Source organism: Macaca thibetana, chromosome 7, assembly GCF_024542745.1.
Source record: "Macaca thibetana thibetana isolate TM-01 chromosome 7, ASM2454274v1, whole genome shotgun sequence".
Classification (NCBI taxonomy): Eukaryota; Metazoa; Chordata; class Mammalia; order Primates; family Cercopithecidae; genus Macaca; species Macaca thibetana.
Genome location: NC_065584.1, coordinates 85,078,402 through 85,106,090, shown reverse-complemented (window position 1 = coordinate 85,106,090; position 27,689 = coordinate 85,078,402). Strand labels below are relative to the sequence as shown.

General features: G+C 42.1%; 3 protein-coding genes and 1 non-coding gene across 21 annotated transcripts in view; 2 read left to right on the top strand and 2 right to left on the bottom strand.

Annotated features, from left to right (window-relative positions):
• The window catches only part of DAD1 (defender against cell death 1), a 330,697-nt gene that overhangs the window by 170,831 nt on the left and 132,177 nt on the right, over positions 1-27,689 (bottom strand). The window lies entirely within an intron of this gene.
• The window catches only part of MRPL52 (mitochondrial ribosomal protein L52), a 244,816-nt gene that overhangs the window by 141,369 nt on the left and 75,758 nt on the right, over positions 1-27,689 (top strand). The window contains exon 1 of one of the 16 annotated variants that reach the window (XM_050796633.1): positions 7,277-7,280. The exons of 14 other annotated variants lie outside the window; for them this stretch is intronic. The gene's annotated coding sequence lies outside the window, so the exon portion shown is untranslated. Of the gene's footprint in view, positions 1-7,276; positions 7,281-13,136; positions 13,141-27,689 lie in introns of those variants that run through there. One more of the 16 variants, XM_050796636.1, reaches the window with a different exon arrangement.
• OXA1L (OXA1L mitochondrial inner membrane protein) overlaps positions 1-27,689 on the top strand; it is a 240,727-nt gene that overhangs the window by 200,382 nt on the left and 12,656 nt on the right. The gene's annotated exons all lie outside the window — the stretch shown is intronic.
• On the bottom strand, positions 23,222-23,290 carry LOC126960432 (small nucleolar RNA SNORD41). The gene has a single exon (XR_007727979.1). It is a non-coding gene; the product is annotated as a small nucleolar RNA SNORD41 (small nucleolar RNA).

Here is a 27,689-nt window from a genome sequence, read left to right as displayed (position 1 = left end):
TCTACATTTAAAAAAAAAATTGTGTTATCTCACTTACCTCAAAACAGCCCGATATGATACTTTTACAGATTTCACAGGTGAGGAAAATGTTGTGCCTAATGACACACATCTAGTAAGTATATCCTTAGTCATCAGGATGCAAACCTCAACAGTCTAAGACAATCCTCACTGTTAACCACTGTCTTACACAGCCAGATATACAAGGCCTGGGCAATTGTACCCACTGTTAGAAATTCAAATAACTATGTTTTAGAGACTGCTAGTAATGACCACATCAAACAAATCAATACATTGAACATTAATTTTCGAATTGGCTCATTGCTGTTCCCTATTTACAGATATGAGCCCAAGTATAACTTTATAACAGACAAATGTCACCTAATTCTTCTGAGTTCCATCCCAGGTTATAAATCTCCTCTTTCTTCTAGTTTATTAGACAAAATGTAAAGAACAGTTGGTCTGTCAAGGAGTTCTGGAAGTTTATTAACACATTAATAGGGCAACAGAAATTGTTAGATTAGATTAGAGCTGAGGAATGATGGCAAGTGTTCCCCTGCCCTGCAAAGACCATTTTGACTTCTAACCTGGGGACAGAATCCTGGATATGACTTTAAAGAACCTAAACACTGGGGGTGGTGACTGATGCCTGTAATCCCAGCCCTTTGGGAGGCTGAGGGGGGCAAATCACTTGAGGTCAGGAGTTTCCAACATGGTGAAACCTCATCTCTACTAAAAATACAAAAATTAGCCAGGCATGGTGGCGAGCGCCTGTAATCGCAGCTACTCAGGGAGCAGAGACAGGAGAATCACTTGAATCCGGGAGGCAGAGGTTGCAGTAAGCAGAGATCACGCCACTGCACTCCAGCCTGGGCTACAGAGTGAGACTCCATCTGAAAAAAAAAAAAGAAAAGAAAAAGAAAGAAAAAGAGAAAAAGAAAATAAGGGTCCTAAGTCTAGCCTGATCACTGGTCATCTGGGAAGGCCAAGTTGATTCCAAAGCCATTCTAAAATGTGCATTCTCTCCTTGATGGATCTGAAAACCTACTTTCCATCGCCACTCCAACCAACCCAGCCTTTCTACGGCAAGCGCATGCTCTGGGGCATGAGCACTGGTGAGAATCATTGCCCCTATAAAACTAAGACTGGAGTTGAGTTCTGTCCATCCCCAACTAGAAGGGTGATTATTTACCCTTTCCATTATTTTCTCCCCTCTGTCTGCTCCTGCTGGTTCTCTTTCCCCTATTCTCACTCAACACTAACTCATCTTGCAAATATTAGTCACTTTAAGTCATAAAATAACCCATCACACTAGAATATCTTGAGGTGTCAAACTCTCAGTGTGTATCAATTCCTGAAGAGTGTTGGGTTCTAACTAAAAAGCCAGGGAAGGCCTGGCGCAGTGGCTCACACCTGTAATGCTAACACTTTGGGAGGCAGAGGCTGGCAGATGGCTTGAGCTCAGATGTTCAAGACCAGCCTGGACAACCTGGTGAAACCCCGTCTCCATTTGAAAGAAAAAAAAAAGAGCTAGGGGAATATCAGAATGGCTCTTCCTCTTCCTTCTTCCCTGCCCTTCCTGTCTATCCCATGAAGGAGGCAGAATGGCCACAAAAGAGGCAGCCACAGGGAGGCAGACAACCAAGGAAGATGTTGGCCAAAGAGGTGGCACCAGAGCTGGGGCTGAGAAGTTGACAGGGTCAAGAAAAATGGAGTGACCTTCTCCCACATGGAATGGAAGAAAGCTAGAAAAAAACTGAGATATTTGATTGGAATTGGGGATACTGGTGTGAATTTATATTCGCTAGTTGATGATTAGATAGATAGATTAGATAGATATAGATAATCAATGTGTGCATGTGAACACTAGTTCCAATGAGCCTACTAAGCACCCAGATCTTGGTTGCTAAATACCATCCTCCACTAAAAGGAACCAGGAATCCTTGCAGAAATGACAGATTCCAGGGCTGAGGTATAAGTTGAGTTTGGAATATTCTATAATAGCAGAAAATAAGGAAGTACTCAAAGAATGATGGAGATATATCCAAAGGAAGTGGGACTCGGCTTTGAGAGGGTTTTCACTGACCAAAACTGGGACAATCTGAGCATCGTAATAAATGATGATAACAGATCCTAATCTATTGACTAACATAAGAGTCCATGAGTTCACACTGACATGAATAAATGAATGAATGAATGATTAAGGAAGAAGGGAAAGTTTTTCTTTTTCTTTTCTTTTCTTTTTTTTTTTTTTTTTGAGACAGAGTTTCACTCTTGTTGCCCAGGCTGGAGTGCAATGGTGCAATCTCGGCTCACCGGAACCTCTGCCTCCCAGGTTCAAATGATCCTCCTGCCTCAGCCTCTCGAGTAGCTGGGATTACAGGCGCACGCCGCCATGCCCGGCTAATTTTGTATTTTTAGTAGAGACAGGGTTTCTTCATGTTGGTCAGGCTGGTCTCCAACTCCCAACCTCAGGTGATCTGCCTGCCTCGGCCTCCCAAAGTGCTGGGATTATAGGTGTGAGCCACCATGCCCTGCCAGGGTAGTTTTTCTTTACAGAAGAGTATCATCTAATAATATAGAAGAAATGATGGACTTTAAAAATCAGCATATGATCAGGGCACGGTGGTTCACACCTGTAATCCTAGCATTTTGGGAGGCTGAGGTGGGCAGATTGCCTGAGCTCAGGAGTTCGAGACTAGCCTGGACAACATGGCGAATCCCGTCTCTACTAAAAATACAAGAAATTGGCTGAATGCGGTGGCTCACGTCTGTAATTGCAGCACTTTGGGAGGCCGAGGCAGGCGGATCACAAGGTCGAGAGATCGAGACCATCCTGGCCAATATGGTGAAACCCCATCTCTCCTAAAAATACAAAAAATTAGCTGGGTGTGGTGGCGGGCGCCTGTACTCCCAGCTACTCAGGGGGCTGAGGCAGAAGAATCTCTTGAACCCAGGAGGCGGAGGTTGCAGTGAGCCGAGATCGTGCCACTGCACTCCAGCCTGGTGACAGAGCGAGACTCCATCTCAAAATAAATAAATAAATAAATAAATAACAAAAATAAATAAATAAAAATACAAAAAATTAGCCAGGCTTGGTGGTGCACACCTGTAATCCCAGCTACTTGGAAGGCTGAGGCACAAGAAGTGCTTGAACCTGGCAGGTAGGGGTTGCAGCTAAGATCGTGCCACTGCACTCCAGCCTGGGCAAAAGAGTGAGACTCTGTCTCAAAAAAAAAAAAAAATCACCATATGGCAAGTGTCACAGTGGCGGCTGATTCAGGTAGGACTCATCATGAATACCATGGCTGGTGGGTAAAGATTTGACGAAGAACAAGATATTAGCATGGTCTTTGACTATCTCCTCACAAAATACTATTCAATTACAAATTGAGAAATGTCTTTACAGTGAGATACTTGGCAGATATCAGCTTGCTACGTAATCAAGGTTAACATCACCAGCAATGGGACAGGTTGACAACAGATGTCTCCTGCTGGAATGCACTGAGAACAGCATAGCTTTTTTTTTTTTTTTTGAGACGGAGTTTCGCTCTTGTTGCCCAGGCTAGAGTGCAATGGCATGATCTCGGCTCACAGCAACTTTTGCCTCCCAGGTTCAAGTGATTCTTCTGCTTCAGCCTCCCAAGTAGCTGGGATTACAGGCATGCGCCACCATGCCCAGCTAATTTTGTGTTTTTAGTAGAGATGGGGTTTCTCCAGGTTGGTCAGGCTGGTCTCGAACTCCCAATCTCAGGTGATCCATCCGCCTTGGCCTCCCAAAGTGCTAGGATTACCGGAGTGAGCCACCGCACCCAGCCAGCTTAGTATTATTTTGGGGCCACTCCTGCCAAAAATTCATGAGCTGAGTCTGGACAGGAGAAAGCATTAAACAACCACCAAGTGAGAGTACTTAGAGAATGAAATAGAATATACTGTTTAAAACTGTAAAGGTCATGAAAGACAAGGAAACATTAAGGAACAATTCTAGATGGAAGAAGACTAAAAAGACATAACTAATGCAATGTGATACTGGATCATATTCTAGACTACAAAGAGAGAACGGAACAGCTGGCAAAATTTGAACAGGCTCTGTTATGTTAATTGCATAGTAGCGTTGTATCAATGTTGACTTCCTGAATTGGGATAGTTGTATTATACGGAAAAATGTCCTTGTTCAGGGGAAATTCACAGTAGTATTTAAGGGTTGGATCATCATGTTTGCAACTTGTTCTTCAATGGTTTGGAAAAAGAATCATCATATACGTTAGAGAGAGAGAGAAATATGGCAAAATGTTAACAACTTCGAAATCTGAGTAGAGAGTATGGAAGTTTCATGTTTGAAATCCTGAATTGCGATTACATGGGGGATTTGTTTCATAAACTGTATTAAGTTGTACACTTTTGGTGTATGCACTCCTCTGTATACATATTATACTTTTTAAAAATATTTTACTTAAAAAAATTAACCCTCACCAAAATATTAAGAATTGGGCTTATTTGGTAACTTTTTATTTTGATATAATTTCAAATTTACAGAGAAGTTGAAGAATCATACAAAGCATTCCTGTATACGCTTTCTCTAGATTCATTAATTGTTTACATTTGTCCCATATTTTATCATTCTCTCTCTGCAAATATATGTGTATACAATTTTCCTGAACGCTTTGAGATTAAGTGGCAAACATCATGCCTATTTGCCCCTAAATTCTTTAATGTGCATTTCCTGTAAACGAGGACATTCCCTTACATAACCATAGTACAATTATCAAAATCAGGAAATTTAACGTTGATACAATACCATTTTCTTTTTTTTTTTTTTTTTTTTTTTTGGAGACAGAGTCTTGCTCTGTTGCCCAGACTGGAGTGTAATGGTGCGATCTCAGCTCACTGCAACCTCTGCCTCCAGGGTTCAAGCAATTCTTCTGTCTCAGCCTCCCGAGTAGCTGGGATTACAGGCATGAGCCACCACGCCCAGTTATTTTTGGTATTTTTCGTAGAGATGGGATTTCACCATATTCGCCAGGCTGGTCTTGAATTCCTGACTTCAGGTAACCCACCTGCCTCAGCCTCCCAAAATACTGGGATTACAGGCATGAGCCACCGCTCCCGACCTACAATCCATTTTCTAATCCAGTACATAGTCATCTGTCATCAGTTATGCCAACATGTCTTTTTTTTAAGTCCAGTCTCCAATTCCAGGATTATGTTACATCCAGTTGTCATGTCTCTTTAGTCTCCTTTAATCTGAAACAGATCATCAGTCTTTCATGATTTAACTTGTTTGAAGACTGTAGGGCAGTTTGTAGAATATCCCTCAATTGGGGTTTGTCTGATATTTCCTCATGATTAGATTCAGCATATGTATTTTTGGCAGGAATACCACTAAAACGATGTTGTGTCCTTGTTAATACATCACATCAGAAGGCCAGGTACTGTGGCTCACACCTGCAATCTCAGCACTTTGGGAGGCCGAAGCGGGTGGATCACCTGAGGCCAGGAGTTCAAGACCAACCTGGCCAACATGGTGAAACCCGGTATCTACTCAAAATACAAAAATTAGCAGGGCGTGGTGGTAGGTGCCTCTAATCCCAGCTACTTGGGAGGCTGAAGTGGGAGAATCACTTGAACCCAGGAGGCGGAGGTTGCAGTGAGCCAATATCTTGCCACTGCACTCCAGCCTGGGTGACAGATCGAGACTTTGATTACTTGGTTAAAGCGGTGTTTACCAGACAGCGCCACTGTAAAGTTACTATTTTTCCCTTTGTAATGACTAGGTAACCTTAAGGGAGATTATTCAAGACTAGTAAATACCATGTTCCTCATCTAGCTACCATTGATGATTCTTGTCTGAAGCAATTATTAATATGGTAGTTGTCAAATAGTGATTTTCTCATTCCATCTACATTTATCACACTTATTAGTTGGCATTCTGCTGTAAGGAAAAGGTGTTCTGTTGTCTTCCTTTTATAGGTTATTCATTCCTTCACGTACATCAGTTTGGACTCTTGGATTCCTATTTTGGTCAGTAAGTTATTATGTGTTAACTATCATTGTAACTTTGAGGCTCAAATTGTCCCAGAATTGGCTAGTGGGGAATCCAAGATGCATTTTTGTCCTGACTTCCTCATTACTAGCCAAGTCACCTCATACTCTCAACTTCTTCACACCAAAGTAAAATTAGATTGTACATTTGAGCTGCACAATGTACCCAACTACAACATATGTGTAGGAGAAAAGGCAATGCAACATAAAAGAATAAAAAGGGGGAAGTAGGGAAATTCTATGATCTATAAGTAGTAAAATCTCCCTACTTTCAGCAATATAAGTTAACTTATGCTAAATGACAGCAGCAGGGATAAGTGTTAAGGCTCTACTAAAATCTGCCATGTTTGAAGGCCGGGTGCAGTGGTTCACGCCTGTAGTGCCAGCACTGTGGGAGGCCAAGGTGGGCAGATCACCTGAGGTCAGGAGTTTGGGACCAGCCTGACCAACACAGAGAAACCCCATCTCTACTAAAAATACAAAATTAGCGAGGCAAGTGGTTCATACCTGTAATCCCAGCTACTCAGGAGGCTGAAGCCGGAGAATCGCTTGAACCCAGAAGGCAGAGGTTGCAGTGAGCCAAGATACTGCCATTGCACTCTGGCCTGCACAACAAGAGCAAAACTCTGTCTCAAAAAAAAAAGAAAAAAAGAATCTGCCATGTTTCAAATCAGGAATAAGTAACAGTTAAAGTTCAAAAAACTGTAGTCTTCTTTTTTCTTTGTTGTAGAGGCCTCTTTTTCCAACGACTCACAATGCTCAGTTCTCTTTCTATTTGGTCTAAAGCGCCATGATAGATATCAACTAACAACACTAAGAACGAGAAGTTCCTCTATAACTTTGCACAACACCCAAAAAATTGTTTATAAGACCAGGTTATCCTTTCTTATTTTTATCCAGTCTCATAGAATGATGGCATTTTTCAAATTAGCATTTTCTATTTATGGATAGAATTATTCTTATACAATAATAAACCCTATTTTCTTCATCTTGAATAACAAACATAAAATCTCCAAGAAGCATTCTACTTTTCAAAATCAGGATCATGTTAAATAACTTCTACATTTAAGGAGAGAGAAAAGCCCAGCCTAGGCAACATAGTGATGTTGCAGGACTTTCCTTAGTCGAGCTAAAGACAGGGTTCTTGTCCATCCCACCGCCATGAAAATGTAGGCTCACAGACAGTTTAAAGGGTGAATGAAGTAGGGTTTTACTGAGTGGAAAGGGGAAAAAAGGGGGGGAAACAAGGATCCTCAGCAAGGCCAGAGCCCCCTGCTGGAGCGCATCCGCTCACCCTTTGAATCTCAGGTTCCACACAGGAAGAGGAGGGGCCAGGCTCCTCTCCACTGCGAAAGTCATGAACTTCCCAAGGCTCCACCTCAGTTGGCAGGCTGGTTGGAGTTTCTCCAGGGACCACCTCCCACCTGGCTGTCTCAGTGAGACCCCATTTCTATATATTTTTCTAAATTTTTAATTAGCTGTGTGTGGTGGTGCACCCTCGTAGTCCCAGCTACTTGGGAGGCTAAGGAGGGAGGATGGTTTCAGCCTAGGAGGTCGAGGCTGTGGCAGGCCATAATCGCACCACTGCACTCCAGACTGGGCAACAGAGCAAGGCCTCATCTCAAAAAAGAAAAAGAAAAAAATTAAAAATTAAAAAAAGAAAGAAGAGAGAAAAGCCTATCAAATGAAGTAGGTTCTGTTGTTGTTGTTGTTGTTGTTGTTGTTGTTTTTCTTATAGAGCACTGTGAGTTACTCTTAGGATGGCAGAAAAACCTCCAGAACTCTAAGTTTAGTGAATAGAACCAATACATGCCACTGGGACATAAATGTAAACAGTCAGAAGATAGAACTTGATCATATCCTAAACAATGAATTAATATATCTAGATCAGAAACTGGAAGGTTAAAACAAGGAGAAATGAAAGGGATTGGAAGGGCAAAATGTGTCAGCGATTAGCTAGCTAGCATGGTTCAAGGGAGAGACTATACAACAAGCACTATTCTCTGATGAGACTGGTTACTTTAACCAGCTTCTGACACAATCAAATAGTAAGACCTCTCAAGCTGAAGACAGACCCCTACTTGATTTTAACATCACTGGGCAAAATTATACAAAGGCTATCTTAGCAGCAATCAGTTTTTGGTGACACCACTATTTCTTCATGCCCCATCAAACTGCAGTAGATATGTTGGAATTTAAGCTCAGCATATATAGTCATCCAAACTATCTCGAAAGGTTAAAAAAGATAGGAAGAAAATTATATGTTGCTCTATGAAGACTATGAAAGGAGAGTGTTAGAAAGAAAGATAATCAACAGTGTCAAATACCACTGAGAAATCTAAGACAATGAGGGATGAGAAAAATCCACCACGCCTCAGGATGAGGAACCCAGGGTTGCCTTCAGCAATCAGTTTCAGTGGCAGAGATGAGGGCTGAGGGAGCAGCAGACGTCAAGAGGGCAGAACAAGAAATGACTCTGCTTTGAGAAAATGGAGTTCTGTCCTCAAACATGTAACAACAAAAGGATGAGGAAAATAGGATAAAAAATGCAGCAAGGTCAAATGAAGGCTTTGGGGTTTGGGGTTTTTGGTTTTTTTTTTCAGCAAGGAGGAAAAAGGATTATGTCTGCAGGCAGAGGAGAGAAGAAGAAATTAAAGGTGCTTAAGCTAGACAAAAAGGAGATAATTAAGAGAGAAAATCTTTGATTGCAGATGTTATAGCACCCACCAGGGAGAAAAGGGAGAGAACAGAGAGGACTGAAAACATAAGGTTAGTTTAAACTTAGAAAGAGGAAGTTCAGTTCCTCACCTAAGATGGGGAAGAGAAAGAAATAGCCACAGAGTTGTTTTGGAATGGATTAAAAGGCTTGTCTCACATGGTCTTTATTCTGCCAGCAAAGTAACACCTAGCCCCTGTCAAAGGAGAAGGGGGCATGGAGGGGCACCAAGAGGAGAGTGCAGAAGAGAAAAGGCTTAGAACAATAGTGGGCAGGAAACTGCAAAGAAATGGACACCTGACACCAGGTGTCAGTACCTACTCAGTAGATGTCTGAATAAATTGATAAGACATTTTAAAAGGCCAGGCTCAGTGGCTCATGCCTGTAATCTTAGCACTTTGGAAGGCTGAGGAGGGATGATAACTTTGGGCCAGGAGTTCAAGACCAGCCTGGGCAACATAGTGAGACCCCATCTTTACAAAAAAGTAAAATAACAGTGTGTAAAAAGATATTTTAAAAAATAGCTGGTTAGTAATGGGGAGAGCCCCATTGATCAGATGATAAAATTTTCTCATAACTTTTATGTCTTTCTGCAGTACCACTATAGTGTTGACAGTAGACTCACAGGATCAAAAGAAGAAAGGATAAATTACTGTCTTCACTGTGACCTGGTGGCTTTCCCTAGTGGTGCTAGAGGAAAAGTAAGAGCTCCAGGGTACCTAGGCTTTGCTTTGTAAGGATAGCCTCAGTATTGGTACATACTTTGAAACACGGGCTGGGTAAGAATTTAAGGGTAGCCAGAAAAAAAATCTTGGTATGAACTTCATTTATCAATACTTTATCATAAATTCATCATTGTATCTTGAAATTTGTGATTTTTTAAAATGTTGACACCTTTCCTTTGTTTTTTTTTTTTGTGTGTGTTTTTTTTTTTTTTTTTTTTTTTTTTTTTTTTTTTTTTTTGAGACAGAGTCTTGCTCAGTCGCCCAGCTTGGAGTGCGGTGGCGCCATCTCGGCTCACTGCAAGCTCCGCCTCCCGGGTTCTCGCCATTCTCCTGCCTCAGCCTCCCGAGTAGCTGGGACTACAGGTGCCCGCTACTACGCCCAGCTAGTTTTTTGTATTTTTAGTAGAGACGGGGTTTCACCGTGTTAGACAGGATGGTCTCGATCTCCTTACCTCGTGATCCGCCCGTCTCGGCCTCCCAAAGTGCTGGGATTACAGGCTTGAGCCACCACGCCCGGCCGACACCTTTTCTTTGTGAGGCTGTTCTCAGTCATCTGCTCTTGGCACTTCACACCACTCACCCAAAGAGCTCAAGCAATCATAGTTACTGTGACCACATCAGTGCTGCCGAGAACAAAACATTTTCAGATCCTGTCTCTCCCACAAACTCCAGGGCCGTAGTTGATCTACATACAAGGTATCTCCACTTGAATAGCCTGCTGTCATTGCAAGTTCAATATATTCAAAACCAAACCTGACACCTTTCAAAAACCACCCCAGCTGCACTTCTGTAACTGGCAAGACCCAGTCAGGAGACAGAAACCATTCCAGTATATGGAAAGAATTAAATGTAAAGGATTGTTAAGTAATTATAAAGTTGTTAATTAGGTAACTGAAAGAGCAAAAAGAGAACTCTAAAGGACCACAGAGATAGCAATTGAAGAATGCAGTTGCCACCCCTACAGCTGAGGGAACGAAGGGAAGAGGCCAGGGTGATTAAAACTTTGAAGCTTAGGCCGGGCACAGTGGCGCACGCCTGTAATCCCAGCACTTTGGGAGGCTGAGGCGGGTGGATCAAAAGATCAGGAGATCAAGACCATCCTGGCCAACACTGTGAAACCCCACCTCTACTAAAAATACAAAAATTAGCTGGATGTGGTGGCACACGCCTGTAGTCCCAACTACTTGGGAGGCTGAGGCAGGAGAATTGCTTGAACCCACGAGGCGGAGGTTGCAGTGAGCTGAGATTGTGCCACTGCACTCCAGCCTGGCGACAGAGCGAGACTCCATCTAAAAAAATAAAAGGCTCCCCCAGAACTGAAATTCATATATCTGAGGAGAGAGCACCACTGATGTCTCTGAGTGGGCATGATAAGACCGGCTCTGCAAGTGTTAGAAAGATAGGAAACTGGATACAGTTCCTGGATGAGAGGCACTGCCGGAATAAAGAAGTGTCACTTGATGGTGTTCACAGGATGCAATTAGATAGGAAACCCACATGGAACAAACTACAGGTAACAATTCATTCTCCCACCTCCAGCCTTCTAGCCCCGATCTAGCATCCCTCACTGGCAGAGTGGAACAGGGAGCCAGTTGCAGAAGCAGAAAAGCAGTTTGTGGACTATCAGCCCCAGAATCACAAAGCAGTGGGTTTGGAGCTAAGAGATAATAAATTAATAACTGACACAGCTTCTGAACTATATTAGTTAGGGTCCAGCCAGAAAGCAGAAACCACTCTAAGTATTTCAGAAGGATTTTACCACAAGGAATTGCTACATGGGTAAGAGAAGAGCTAAGAAGCCAAAAGGGGCACAACGAAGCAATCTGGAAATGCAACAGCAGGCATCTGCCGCCACTCCCTAGGCTGGAGGGACAATGGGAGTTAGTGGAGTTAGTGCAGCCCAGAATCTAAGGGCATCCAGAGGTCACAAGAATCATGGCAAGGTCTGCATGGAGGGAACTAGGATCGTGGAGAGAAAGGCTGTCTGGCCAAGGAGGAAGAGATGTTGCTGCTAGGAATAATACAGGAAGCAGAGAGAACAGGAGACAACTACCCTGGGTTCCCTGGGTTCTCTTCCCCACTGTCTACACTCTTGGGCCAGTGACTTTTGTGAACTTAAAAGTATCTGAGACAGGTCTCAATCAATTTAGAAAGTTTATTTTGCCAAGGCTAAAGACGTGCCTGTCACACAGCCTCAGGAGGCCCTGACAACATGTGACCAAGGTGGTTGGGGTACAGCTTGCTTTTATACATTTTAGAGAGACATAAGGCATCAATCAATACATGTAAGATTTACATTGGTTTGATCTAGAAGGGCAGAACAACTCAAAGGAGGGAGGTAGGGGGTGGGTCTTCCAGGTCATAGGTAGATTTAACAATTCTCTGCCGGGCACCATGGCTCATGCCTGTAATCGCAGCACTTTGGAAGGTCAAGGCGGGCAGATCACCTGAGGTTGGGAGTTTGAGACCAGCCTGAGCAACATAGAGAAACCCCATCTCTACTTATTTATTTATTTTTTTATTTTTTGAAACGGAGTCTCATTCTGTCGTCCAGGCTGGATTGCAGTGGCTTGATCTCGGCTCACCGCAACCTCCGCCTCCCAGCTTCAAGCTCTTCTTCTGCCTCAACCTCCCAAGTAGCTGGGACTACAGGCTTGTGCCACCATACCTGGCTAATTTTTGTATTTTTAGTGGAGACGGGGTTTCACCATATTGACCAGGCTGATCTCAAACTCCTGAGCTCAGGTGATCCACCTGCCTCGGCCTCCCAAAGTGCTGGGATTACAGGTGTGAGCCACCACACCCAGCCCAATTTTTTGTTTGTTTGTTTGTTTTGAGATGGGGGATCTCACTCTGTCACCCAGGCTGAGTGCAGTGGTGCGATCTTGGCTCACTGCAGCCTCCGCCTCCCAGGTTCAAGCAGTTCTGCCTCAGCCTCCTGAGTATCTGGGACTACAGGCATGCACCACCATGCCCGGCTAATTTTTGTATTTTTAGTAGAGGTGGAGTTTCACCATGTTGGTCAGGCTGGTCTCAAACTCCTGACCTCCTGATCCACCCGCCTCAGTCTTCCAAAGTGCTGGAATTACAGGTGTGGGCCACCGTGCCCAGCCTGTCTCTACTAAAAATACAAAATTAGCTAGGCATCGTGGTACATGCTGGTAATCCCAGCTACTCAGGAGGCTGAGGCCGGAGAATTCCTTGAACCTGGGAAGCGGAGGTTGCAGTGAGCCAAGATCGCGCCATTGCACTCCAGCTTGGGCAACAAGAGCGAAACTCTGCCTCAAAAAAAAAAAAAGAAAAAGAAAAGAAAAGAAAAGAAAAAAGAAACCATTATCTGATTGTCATCAGGTTGCAAGACTTATTATCAATAGAAAGGAATGTCTGGGTTACAGTGAGGGGTTGTGTAAACCAAGGTTTTATCCTGCAGTTGAAGCATCCAGGTAGCGGGCTCCTGAGAGGGTAAATTCTAAATGTTTCTGATCAGACTTAAGATATGTGTTGATGTCAATGCTGGTCAGGTTTTTCCTGAATTCCAAAAGGGAAGAGAGTATAATGAGGCATTTCCGACCCTCTCTTCCGTCATGGCCTGAGCTAGTTTTTCAGGTTAATTCTGGAATGCCCTTGGCCAAGAGGAGGGGTCCATTCAGATGGTTGGGGGGTCTTAGAATTTTATTTTTGGTTTACACTTCCATTGCCAGAACCCACCCAGAAGCCAGGGGGCAAGATAACCTGGGAAATGTAGTTTCATGTGATATGAGTCAGAGAGGGTAAAAGCAGAAAAGGATCTGGGAGCAACCAGGCAAATGGCCAGTTCATGGATATATCCATTTATGACAGTGACACTGCCCTGCCCTTTCCCAGCTTTCCTGCTCAGAATCCCCAAAATCTTTCATTTTCTCCACTTCAAGTTCTGCATTCCAATCATCACCTGGTCTGCGTCCTTTTCCCCTAAAAGGGCTCCAATATATCTCCATTTCCATCACATTGGCCCAGCTTAATTCTGGCCCTCTTCACTGCAGATATTAATTATTGCCATATTCTCTTCCTAACTGTGCTTGAACCTCCAGTTTTTATCTGCTACTGTCCCTTCTACGAGGTCTATTCCAGGAGTCACCAAACTATGGCCAATCAACCAAATCTAGCCCACGACCTGTTCTTATACATCCAGGGTTTTTTAATTGATACATAATAGTTGTTCATATTTGGGGGGTATGTGTGATATTTTAATACCTGTATACAACATGTAATAATCAAATCAGTATAATTTGGATATGCTTCACCTCAAATATTTATATTTTCTTTGTGTTGGGAACATTGCAATTTTCCTTGTACATAAGTTTTATTGGAACAGTGAGTTAAAAGAAAAACTTCAGCCAAATTAAATTTAAGAATTAATTGAGCAAAAAATAATTCATGAATCAGACAGCCTCCCGAGCTAGAGTAGGCTCAGAGACTCCAGAGCAGCCACGCGGTGGAGGGTTTATGGCAGAAAAAGGAAAGTGACATACAGAAAATGGAAGTGAGGTACAGAAACAGCTGGATTGGTTGTAGCTCAGCATTTGCCCTATTTGAACACAGTTTGAACAGTTGGCCATGTTTGATTGGGCGAAACAGTGATTGGCACAAGAGTAGGCTACAGTCTGTTTACAATTCCATTTAGGTTGTACTTCACAATGCACAAAGAAACCTTTAGGCTGAACTTAAAATATGTAAGAAGGTAGCTTTAGGTTAAACCTGAGATTTAGCAGCTGCCATGCTCATTCATTTACTTATTGTCTGTCACTGCTTTCATATTACAATGACAGACTTCAGTATTTGCAACAGAGACCGTATGTATGCCCCAAAATATTTACTTTCTGGTCCTTTACAGAAAGGTTTGCTGATCCCTGAAATTAAACTGTCACTAATCCATTCCTTTTTTTTTTTTTTTTTTTTTTTTGAGACAGAGTTTCACTGTTGTCTCCCAGGCTCCCAGGCTGGAGTGCAATGGCGAGGCTCACTGCAACCTCCGCCTCCCAGGTTCAAGCTATTCTCCTGCCTCAGCCTCCTGAGTAGCTGGGATTACAAGCACCCGCTCTCATGCCCAGCTAATTTTTGTATTTTTAGTAGAGACAAGGTTTCACCATGTTGGCCAGGCTGATCTCGAACTTCTGACCTCCAGTGATCCGCCTGCCTCGGCCTCCCAAAGTTCTGGGATTACAGGCATGAGCCACTGCGCCCAGCCCACTAATCCATTCTGTTACCAAACTAATCTTTCTAAAATACCCTTCCTGTGGCCGGGCACGGTGGCTCATGCGTCTAATCCCAGCACTTTGGGAGTCTGAGGCGAGCAGATCAGCTGAGTTCAAGGGTTTGAGACCAGCCTGGCCAACATGAAGAAACCCATCTCTATTAAAAATACAAAAATTAGCCAGGCATGGTGGTGCGTGACTGTAGTCCTAGCTACTCAGGAGGCTGAGGCAGGAGAATCACTTGAACCTGGGAGGCGAAGGTTGCAGTGAGTCGAGATCACGCCACTGCACTCTAGCCTGAGTGACAGAGTGAGACTCCGTCTCAAAAACAATAATAAAAATAAATGGACAGGCACAGTGCCTCACGCCTGTAATCCCAGCACTTTGGGAGGCTGAGGACGGTGGATCACCTGATGTCAGCAGTTTGAGACCAGCCTGGCCAACATGGGAAAACCCCGTCTCCACTAAAAATACAAAAATTAGCCGGGCATGGTGGCGCACGCCTGTAATTCCAGCTACTCAGGAGTCTGAGGCACGAGAATCATTTGAACCCAGGCGGCGGATGTTGCAGTGAGCCGAGATTGCGCCACTGCATTCCAGCCTGGGCAACAGAGCGAGGCTCTGTCTCAAAATAATAATAATAATAATAAAATAAAAATAAATAAAATATCCTTCCTCATGTCATTTTCCTACCTTCAAATCATTTCTTATGTCCATCCAAAGTCCACAGCTTGTCATGATTCAATGTTTTCCCAAACTTGATGCCATATTAATCAATATTTAAATCAATGACTTCATGAGACTGTCAATATATCTTAATACAATGCTCAGTACACAGTGAACAATCAATAATTAAGCTATCATTGAAGTTATTTCACCTACCCTACTATTGCTATTTGCCACATATCTTTCTACTCTAGTCAGGCTTGCCCCAGTTTTTGTGTCTGTATTACCAATAATATACCAATTACTTTTTAAACTAGTATATACGTTGAATCATGTCTTCCCAAAATTTGTGTAAATCCTAAGCCCCAGTACTTGAGAATGTGACTATATTTGGAGATAAGGTCTTTAAAGCATTGCTTTGGTTAAAATGAGGTGCCCTGCTTTTTTTTTTCAGGGTGGGCCCTAATCCAATGTGACTGGTGTCCTGGTAAGAAAGAGAAATTTAGGCATGCCAGGAGACACCAGAAATATGTGCAGACAGAGGGAAAACCATGTGAAGACAGAGTGGGAAAGCAGCCACCTGCAAACCAAGGAATCAGGCCTCAGAAGAAACCAAGCCTACTGGTACCTTGATCATGGACTTCTAGCCTCCAGAACCATGAGAAAATAAATTTCTGTTGTGTAAGCAACCAAGTACATGGTATTTTGGTATGGCAGCTCTAGCAAACTAATACAAATATTATCTAAGAGTATAAACAAAATATGTAATCGTTACAATAAATGTTAAAATTACAGAAAAATATAAAGATGGAAATAAAAATCAACTATAATTCCATCAACAAATGATAACCATCACAAAATATTTGGAGGCCAGGCATGGTGGCTCATGCCTGTAATCCCAGAAATTTGGGAGGCTGAGGCAGAAGGATCACTTGAGCCTAGGAGTTCAAGACCAGCCTGGGCAACACAGGGAAACCCTGTCTCTGTAAAATAAATAAATAAATTATATTAAAGTAAATAAAATGCTTGGAGTATTTTCTTCCAGGATTTTTTCTAAGATATGAATTTTTTTCATTTTCACAAAATTAGCATCATAATGTACTTACAATTTTATATTCTGCTTCTTTTACATAATTATGAACATTTATATTTCATCATGGACATTTTACCACCTTGTTATCAAAAACGTTTTTTGCAATGGCTACATATTGTTCTATTGAATGAATACAGCCTAAGTCATTTCTATTCCCCTATTGATTAAAATGTAGGTTGTGGGGGTGGAGCAAGATGGCCGAATAGGAACAGCTCCAGTCTCCAACTCCCAGCGCGAGCGACACAGAAGACCGGTGATTTCTGCATTTTCTTTTTTTTTTTTTTGAGACGGAGTCTTGCTGTGTCTCCCAGGCTGGAGTGCAGTGGCGTGATCTCGGCTCACTGCAAGCTCCGCCTCCCGGGTTCACGCCATTCTCCCGCCTCAGCCTCCCAAGTAGCTGAGACTACAGGCGCCCGCCACCACGCCCGGCTAGTTTTTTGTATTTTTAGTAGAGACGGGGTTTCACCATGTTAGCCAGGATAGTCTTGATCTCCTGACCTCGTGATCCACCCACCTCGGCCTCCCAAAGTGCTGGGATTACAGGCTTGAGCCACTGCGCCCGGCCGATTTCTGCATTTTCAAATGAGGTACTGGGTTCATCTCACTAGGGAGTGCCGGACAATCGCTGCTGGTCAGCTGCTGCAGCCTGACCAGCGAGAGCTGAAGCAGGGCGAGGCATCGCCTCACCTGGGAAGCGCAAGGGGGAAGGGAACCCCTTTTCCTAGCCAGGGGAACTGAGACACACAACACCTGGAAAATTGGGTAACTCCCACCCCAATACTGCGCTTTCAGGAAACGGGCACACCAGGAGATTATATCCCACACCTGGCCGGGAGGGTCCCACGCCCACGGAGTCTCCCTCATTGCTAGCACAGCAGTCTGTGATCTACCGGCAAGGCAGCAGCGAGGCTGGGGGAGGGGCACCCGCCATTGCTGAGGCTTAAGTAGGTAAACAAAGCCGCTGGGAAGCTCGAACTGGGTGGAGCTCACAGCAGCTCAAGGAAACCTGCCTGTCTCTGTAGACTCCACCTCTGGGGACAGGGCACAGTAAACAATAACAAATGCAGCAGAAACCTCTGCAGACGCAAACGACTCTGTCTGACAGCTTTGAAGAGAGCAGTGGATCTCCCAACATGGAGGTTGAGATCTGAGAAGGGACAGACTGCCTGCTCAAGTGGGTCCCTGACCCCTGAGTAGCATAACTGGGAGACATCTCCCACTAGGGGCAGTCTGACACCCCACACCTCACAGGGCGGAGTACCCCCCTGAGAGGAAGCTTCCAAAGCAAGAATCAGACAGGTACACTCGCTGTTCAGCAATATTCTATCTTCTGCAGCCTCTGCTGCTGACACCCAGGCAAACAGGGTCTGGAGTGGACCTCAAGCAATCTCCAACAGACCTACAGCTGAGGGTCCTGACTGTTAGAAGGAAAACTATCAAACAGGAAGGACACCTACACCAAAACCCCATCAGTACGTCACCATCATCAAAGACCAGAGGCAGATAAAACCACAAAGATGGGGAAAAAGCAGGGCAGAAAAGCTGGAAATTCAAAAAATAAGAGCGCATCTCCCCCGACAAAGGAGCGCAGCTCATCGCCAGCAATGGATCAAAGCTGGACGGAGAATGACTTTGACGAGATGAGAGAAGAAGGCTTCAGTCCATCAAACTTCTCAGAGCTAAAGGAGGAATTACGTACCCAGCACAAAGAAACTAAAAATCTTGAAAAAAAAGTGGAAGAATTGATGGCTAGAGTAATTAATGCAGATAAGGTCATAAACAAAATGAAAGAGATGAAAACCATGACACGAGAAATACGTGACAAATGCACAAGCTTCAGTAACCGACTCGATCAACTGGAAGAAAGAGTATCAGCGATTGAGGATCAAATGAATGAAATGAAGCGAGAAGAGAAACCAAAAGAAAAAAGAAGAAAAAGAAATGAACAAAGCCTGCAAGAAGTATGGGATTATGTAAAAAGACCAAATCTACATCTGATTGGGGTGCCTGAAAGTGAGGGGGAAAATGGAACCAAGTTGGAAAACACTCTTCAGGATATCATCCAGGAGAACTTCCCCAACCTAGTAGGGCAGGCCAACATTCAAATCCAGGAAATACAGAGAATGCCACAAAGATACTCCTCGAGAAGAGCACTCCAAGACACATAATTGCCAGATTCACCAAAGTTGAAATGAAGGAAAAAATCTTAAGGGCAGCCAGAGAGAAAGGTCGGGTTACCCACAAAGGGAAGCCCATCAGACTAACAGCAGATCTCTCGGCAGAAACTCTACAAGCCAGAAGAGAGTGGGGGCCAATATTCAACATTCTTAAAGAAAAGAATTTTAAACCCAGAATTTCATATCCAGCCAAACTAAGTTTCATAAGTGAAGGAGAAATAAAATCCTTTACAGATAAGCAAATGCTTAGAGATTTTGTCACCACTAGGCCTACCTTACAAGAGACCCTGAAGGAAGCACTAAACATGGAAAGGAACAACTGGTACCAGCCATTGCAAAAACATGCCAAAATGTAAAGACCATCAAGGCTAGGAAGAAACTGCACCAACTAACGAGCAAAATAACCAGTTAATATCATAATGGCAGGATCAAGTTCACACATAACAATATTAACCTTAAATGTAAATGGACTAAGTGCTCCAATTAAAAGACACAGACTGGCAAACTGGATAAAGAGTCAAGACCCATCAGTCTGCTGTATTCAGGAGACCCATCTCACAGGCAGAGATATACATAGGCTCAAAATAAAGGGATGGAGGAAGATTTACCAAGCAAATGGAGAACAAAAAAAAGCAGGGGTTGCAATACTAGTCTCTTATAAAACAGACTTTAAACCATCAAAGATCAAAAGAGACAAAGAAGGCCATTACATAATGGTAAAGGGATCAATTCAACAGGAAGAGCTAACTATCCTAAATATATATGCACCCAATACAGGAGCACCCAGATTCATAAAGCAAGTCCTTAGAGACTTACAAAGAGACTTAGACTCCCATACAATAATAATGGGAGATTTCAACACTCCACTGTCAACATTAGACAGATCAACGAGACAGAAAGTTAACAAGGATATCCAGGAATTGAACTCATCTCTGCAGCAAGCAGACCTAATAGACATCTATAGAACTCTCCACCCCAAATCAACAGAATATACATTCTTCTCAGCACCACATTGCACTTACTCCAAAATTGACCACATAATTGGAAGTAAAGCACTCCTCGGCAAATGTACAAGAACAGAAATTATAACAAACTGTCTCTCAGACCACAGTGCAATCAAACTAGAACTCAGGACTAAGAAACTCAATCAAAACCGCTCAACTACATGGAAACTGAACAACCTGCTCCTGAATGACTACTGGGTACATAACGAAATGAAGGCAGAAATAAAGATGTTCTTTGAAACCAATGAGAACAAAGATACAACATACCAGAATCTCTGGGACACATTTAAAGCAGTGTGTACAGGGAAATTTATAGCACTAAATGCCCACAAGAGAAAGCAGGAAAGATCTAAAATTGACACTCTAGCATCACAATTAAAAGAACTAGAGAAGCAAGAGCAAACACATTCGAAAGCTAGCAGAAGGCAAGAAATAACTAAGATCAGAGCAGAACTGAAGGAGATAGAAACACAAAAAACCCTCCAAAAAATCAATGAATCCAGGAGTTGGTTTTTTGAAAAGATCAACAAAATTGACAGACCGCTAGCAAGACTAATAAAGAAGAAAAGAGAGAAGAATCAAATGGATGCAATAAAAAATGATAAAGGGGATATCACCACCGACCCCACAGAAATACAAACTACCATCAGAGAATACTATAAACACCTCTATGCAAATAAACTGGAAAATCTAGAAGAAATGGATAATTTCCTGGACACTTACACTCTTCCAAGACTAAACCAGGAAGAAGTTGAATCCCTCAATAGACCAATAGCAGGCTCTGAAATTGAGGCAATAATTAATAGCCTACCAACCAAAAAAAGTCCAGGACCAGATGGATTCACAGCCGAATTCTACCAGAGGTACAAGGAGGAGCTGGTACCATTCCTTCTGAAACTATTCCAATCAATAGAAAAAGAGGGAATCCTCCCTAACTCATTTTATGAGGCCAACATCATCCTGATACCAAAGCCTGGCAGAGACGCAACAAAAAAAGGGAATTTTAGACCAATATCCCTGATGAACATCGATGCAAAAATCCTCAATAAAATACTGGCAAACCGGATTCAGCAACACATCAAAAAGCTTATCCACCATGATCAAGTGGGCTTCATCCCTGGGATGCAAGGCTGGTTCAACATTTGCAAATCAATAAACATAATCCAGCATATAAACAGAACCAAAGACAAGAACCACATGATTATCTCAATTGATGCAGAAAAGGCTTTTGACAAAATTCAACAGCCCTTCACGCTAAAAACGCTCAATAAATTCGGTATTGACGGAACATACCTCAAAATAATAAGAGCTATTTATGACAAACCCACAGCCAATATCATACTGAATGGGCAAAAACTGGAAAAATTCTCTTTGAAAACTGGCACAAGACAGGGATGCCCTCTCTCACCACTCCTATTCAACATAGTGTTGGAAGTTCTGGCTAGGGCAATCAGGCAAGAGAAAGAAATCAAGGGTATTCAGTTAGGAAAAGAAGAAGTCAAATTGTCCCTCTTTGCAGATGACATGATTGTATATTTAGAAAATCCCATTGTCTCAGCCCAAAATCTCCTTAAGCTGATAAGCAACTTCAGCAAAGCCTCAGGATACAAAATTAATGTGCAAAAATCACAAGCATTCTTATACACCAGTAACAGACAAACAGAGAGCCAAATCATGAATGAACTTCCATTCACAATTGCTCCAAAGAGAATAAAATACCTAGGAATCCAACTTACAAGGGATGTAAAGGACCTCTTCAAGGAAAACTACAAACCACTGCTCAGTGAAATAAAAGAGGACACAAACAAATGGAAGAAAATACCATGCTCATGGATAGGAAGAATCAATATCGTGAAAATGGCCATACTGCCCAAGGTAATTTATAGATTCAATGCCATCCCCATCAAGCTACCAATGAGTTTCTTCACAGAATTGGAAAAAACTGCTTTAAAGTTCATATGGAACCAAAACAGAGCCCGCATCTCCAAGACAATCCTAAGTCAAAAGAACAAAGCTGGAGGCATCACGCTACCTGACTTCAAACTATACTACAAGGTTACAGTAACCAAAACAGCATGGTACTGGTACCAAAACAGAGATATAGACCAATGGAACAGAACAGAGTCCTCAGAAATAATACCACACATCTACAGCCATCTGATCTTTGACAAACCTGAGAGAAACAAGAAATGGGGAAAGGATTCCCTATTTAATAAATGGTGCTGGGAAAATTGGCTAGCCATAAGTAGAAAGCTGAAACTGGATCCTTTCCTTACTCCTTATACGAAAATCAATTCAAGATGGATTAGAGACTTAAATGTTAGACCTAATACCATAAAAATCCTAGAGGAAAACCTAGGTAGTACCATTCAGGACATAGGCATGGGCAAAGACTTCATGTCTAAAACACCAAAAGCAACGGCAGCAAAAGCCAAAATTGACAAATGGGATCTAATTAAACTAAAGAGCTTCTGCACAGCAAAAGAAACTACCATCAGAGTGAACAGGCAACCTACAGAATGGGAGAAAATTTTTGCAATCTACTCATCTGACAAAGGGCTAATATCCAGAACCTACAAAGAACTCAAACAAATTTACAAGAAAAAAATAAACAACCCCATCAAAAAGTGGGCAAAGGATATGAACAGACACTTCTCAAAAGAAGACATTAATACAGCCAACAGACACATGAAAAAATGCTCATCATCACTGGCCATCAGAGAAATGCAAATCAAAACCACAATGAGATACCATCTCACACCAGTTAGAATGGCAATCATTAAAAAGTCAGGAAACAACAGGTGCTGGAGAGGATGTGGAGAAACAGGAACACTTTTACACTGTTGGTGGGATTGTAAACTAGTTCAACCATTATGGAAAACAGTATGGCGATTCCTCAAGGATCTAGAACTAGATGTACCATATGACCCAGCCATCCCATTACTGGGTATATACCCAAGGATTATAAATCATGCTGCTATAAAGACACATGCACACGTATGTTTATTGCGGCACTATTCACAATAGCAAAGACTTGGAATCAACCCAAATGTCCATCAGTGACAGACTGGATTAAGAAAATGTGGCACATATACACCATGGAATACTATGCAGCCATAAAAAAGGATGAGTTTGTGTCCTTTGTAGGGACATGGATGCAGCTGGAAACCATCATTCTTAGCAAACTATCACAAGAACAGAAAACCAAACACCGCATGTTCTCACTCATAGGTGGGAAGTGAACAATGAGATCACTTGGACTCGGGAAGGGGAACATCACACACTGGGGCCTATCATGGGGAGGGGGGAGGGGGGAGGGATTGCATTGGGAGTTATACCTGATGTAAATGAAGAGTTGATGGGTGCTGACGAGTTGATGGCTGCAGCACACCAACATGGCACAAGTATACATATGTAACAAACCTGCATGTTATGCACATGTACCCTAGAACTCAAAGTATAATAATAAAAAAATAAAATAAAATAAAATGTAGGTTGTTTCCATTTTTAATCATTTTATTTATTTTTCTTTATTTTTATACATTTTTGTCTTTTTTTGACTCACCTCAGGATCAGCCAGTACGAATACGAGAGAAATCAGTGTCACACAACAGTCAAAGGTGTCATCACTTCCCTCCAATTTTCATCTTTTTTGGTGTTTTTTTGGGTTTTTTTGTTTGTTTGTTTTTTTGAGACAGAGTCTCCCTCTATTGCCCAGGCTGGAGTGCAGTGGTGTGATCTAGGCTCACTGCAACCTCCACCTCCTGGGTTCAAGCAATTATCCTGTCTCTGCCTCCTGAGTAGCTGGGACTACAGGCACATGCTACCACAGCCAGCTAATTTTTGTATTTTCAGTAGAGACGGGGTTTCACCATATTGGTCAGTCTGGTATCGAACTCCTGACCTCAGGTGATCCACCTGCCTCGGCCTCTCAAAGTGCTGGGATTGCAGGCATGAGCCACCACGTCTGGCCAATTTTCATCATTTTAAATAACACTGTAATTAACCTCTGTGAATATAACTGTGATTAATTTCCTACGTGGAAATCTTTATAAAGGAATTACAGGTTAAACTTTATTGCAGGCCAGTCTTCACAGTGTCCTCCACATACCCCACTCATCACTGCTTCCAGGCCTGCTGTCTTGCTCCCTCTGCCTGGAAGCACCAATCAAAATCTCACCAACACTCTTCCGTCATAAATGTCCCCTGACTGTTGTGACTCCATGTCAATTTCACCCTCACAGTTACCCTGTATTTTGTTACCTCAAATTTCATTGCACACTCTACTTAAAAGTACTTTAATCATGTCATGTATAGGTATTTTCTCCATATCTAGACTATAAATTCCTCAGGCTTTTTTTTTTTTTTTTTTTTGGTATCCCGGATTATTAAACACAGTGCTGAAAATTTAACCAAATAATTAAAAACCCACATTTTAAAATAAATATGTATTTGTTTAAAAGGAAGATTAAATAGAACTACTGGTATCATACTCTCTAACAAAAGTGGTTTTACATTCATTACAGAGTGATGTCTTAGAATGTTTGAAATTAAATATAATTTAGGAATATTAGCAATGGCAACAAAAGCCAAAATAGACAAATGGGATCTAATTAAACTAAAGAGCTTCTGCACAGCAAAAGAAACCACCATCAGAGTGAACAGGCAACCTACAGAATGGGAGAAAATTTTGCAATCTACCCATCTGACAAAGGGCTAATATCCAGAATCCACAAAGAACTTAAACAAATGTACAAGAAAAAACCAACCCCATCAAAAAGTGGGCAAAGGATATGAACAGACACTTTTCAAAAGAAGACATTTATGCACCCAACAGACACATGAAAAAATGCTCATCATCACTGGTCATCAGAGAAATACAAATCAAAACCACAGTGAGATACCATCTCACACCAGTTAGAATGGCAATTATTAAAAAGTCAGGAAACAACAGGTGCTGGAGAGGATGTGGAGAAATAGGAATGCTTTTACACTGTTGGTGTGAGTGTAAACTAGTTCAACCATTTTGGAAGACAGTGTGGCGATTCCTCAAGGATCTAGAACTAGAAATACCATTTGACCCAGTGATCCCATTACTGGGTATATACCCAAAGGATTATAAATCATGCTGCTATAAAGACACATGCACACAAATGTTTATTGTGGCACTATTCACAATAGCAAAGACTTGGAACCAACCCATATGTCCATCAATGACAGAGTGGATTAAGAAAATGTGGCACATATACACCATGGAATACTATACAGCCATAAAAAAGGATGACTTCATGTCCTTTGTAGCAACATGGATGAAGATGGAAACCATCATTCTCAGCAAACTATCACAAGGACAGAAAACCAAATACTGCATGTTCTCACTCACTCATAGGTGGAAATAGAACAATGAGAACACTTGGACACAGGGCAGGGAACATCACACACTGGGGCCTGTCTTGGAGTGGGAGGATGGGGGAGGAGTAGCATTAGGAGAAATACCTAATGTAAATGACGTGATGGGTTAATGGGTGCAGCAAACCAACAGGGCACAAGCATACATATGTAACAAACCTGCACATTGTGCACATGTACCCTAGAACTTAAAGTGTAATAATAAAGAAAAAAATAATATTAGGCCCCATGAGGGATAAATATTGACTTATGTGTATCTCTACTGCCTAGAATAGTACCAAATATATAATGGGTACTCAATAAATATTTTACAGAATAAATAAATGTTGAATGGATGAATGAACTTTTACATGGTACTGTAACAGGAATTATTTAATTGTAATGTAGCTAATTCCACTTCTTAAATAGCAAATCCCTAGAGATCGTATCTTTTAAAGGATTGCCTGATTAAGCACAAACAGCATTCTGCATAGGGAGAAATCATCCGTGCATAATTAATGACCGAAAATTACACTTAGGTCTTTAATATGGAGATGTGATATTACAATGAAAACTCAGAGTCCCTCAAAAAAAAAACAGTGTATTTTTGCAAAAGGCAGTATTGTTTTCCTTTATTGTTCATTCTGCTTGGAATGCCATGCTATTTTCTTTATTTTTATCTTTCTTTCTCTGTATCTATTAATTAAGGCCAAGATTAAAAATGGTTTCCTTTATGAAACTATCCCTGACGTATTCTTAGACACGATCTCTCTCATCAGAACTACCTAAGAACTTTATTCATTTCTCTCATAAAGCACCAAAGATTAAATGTCCACACCAGGTGAAAAAACAAAGTAATTATCCACAGAATAAGCTTTTTAAATTTTTTCACTCAAAATATATTAATAGAGACAAATGTACTATTTTGACAGGGCAGTGGCCTCTGTAAACTGTTTTTTTACTTATGAATAAAATTTATTCATGTATAACTTACATAAAATATGCCCATTTAAATGAATAGTTTGCTGAGTTTTGATAAATGTATTCACCTACGTAACCACCACAATAATCAAAATATAGATTTTTTTTTTTTTTTTTTTTTTTTTTTTTGAGACAGAGTCTTGCTCTTGTCGCCCCAGCTGGAATGCAAGGCATGATCTCAGCTCACTGCAACCTCTGCCTCCTGGGTTCAAGAAATTCTCCTGCCTCAGCCTCCCAAGTAGCTGGGATTACAGGTGCTGGCCACCATGCCCAGCTAATTTTTGTATTTTTAGTAGAGATAGGGTTTCGCCATGTTGGTCAGGCTGGTCTCAAACTCCTGACCTTGTGATCTGCCTGCCTCAGCCTCTCAAAGTGCTGGATTACAGGTGCGAGCCACTGTGCCCAGCCCTAAATTTTTTTTAGAGATGAGATCTCACTATGTTGCCCAGGCTAGTCTTGAAGTCCTGGTCTTTTTTTTTTTTTTTTTTTTTTTTTGGAGATGGAGTTTCACTCCTGTTGCCCAGGCTGGAGTGCAATGGCGTGATCTTGGCTCATTGCAACCTCCATCTCCCGGGTTCAAGCAATTCTCCTGCCTCAGCCTCCCGAGTAGCTGGGATTACATGCATGCACCACCATGCCCAGCTAATTTTGTATTTTTAGTAGAGATGGGGTTTCTCCATGTTGGTCAGGCTGGTCTCAAACTCCCGACCTCCAGTGATCTGCCCACCTCAGCCTCCCAAAGTGCTGGGATTACAGGTGTGAGCCACCGTGCCCAGCCTCTTCTCTTATCTTTCTATTTCTTTTCTTATACTTACTTAATGTCCAATTTGCTCTTTTCTTCTATCAAGATGGATGCTCATGTGATGTCAGCAAAATGGTGGATGACAAAGCCACCATTTGTCGGGTGGGATAATCCAACCATTTGGTGGGATAATCCAAGCTTTCATTATCCCACAGAAACTTCATAAAACAACCAGAAATTAGCTGAACTAACATGTAAGAGCTCCAAAAAACAGTTAAAAGTTTACAGTAACCAAGTGAATGCCCACCTTCAAAATGTTGAGAAAGTTTTGTGGTGTTTTTATTTGCCCTTGCCCCCTCCTCCTCCCTGATGTGGCAGTGCTCTTAGTCTGGAAGAGGCAGCAGCCTAATTCCAAGTTCCCTCCCTTAAATGGAAGGGAGAAGAGCAAAGCTTTTCGCAAATTATTGTGTACATATGGGGGTTACCTAAAGGACTGGCCTCAGGTCTCAGAAAAGTGGTAGTCATTGCTCATGAAAGCTGCAAGGAGACTACAGACCCACTGACATATGGAGTAAAAGACTATGGGTGGATACATACAGTAGACCATCTAAGGCCCCAGGAGAAACTGGACTGAGACTCTTTAGGAAATAAGACATTCAAAAGCAGCCATGTATATGGGGAAATTGGGAAGTTACACATGCCCAGGTAAGACACTTGGTCAGAAAAGCCCTGAAAAGACCTTAAGCCTTCACCTCAGCTGATCCCTAGGCTCAAAGCAAGCCTCGCTCATTGTCGAAGAACTGTACCAGTATAGAGCCAATCTGCAAAGACTAGGGGAGTTAGCTGTTTTCTCAAATGTCTAATTTCCAACCAAAACTACAAAAATTACAAGGCATACAAAGAAACAGGAAAACATGGCACATT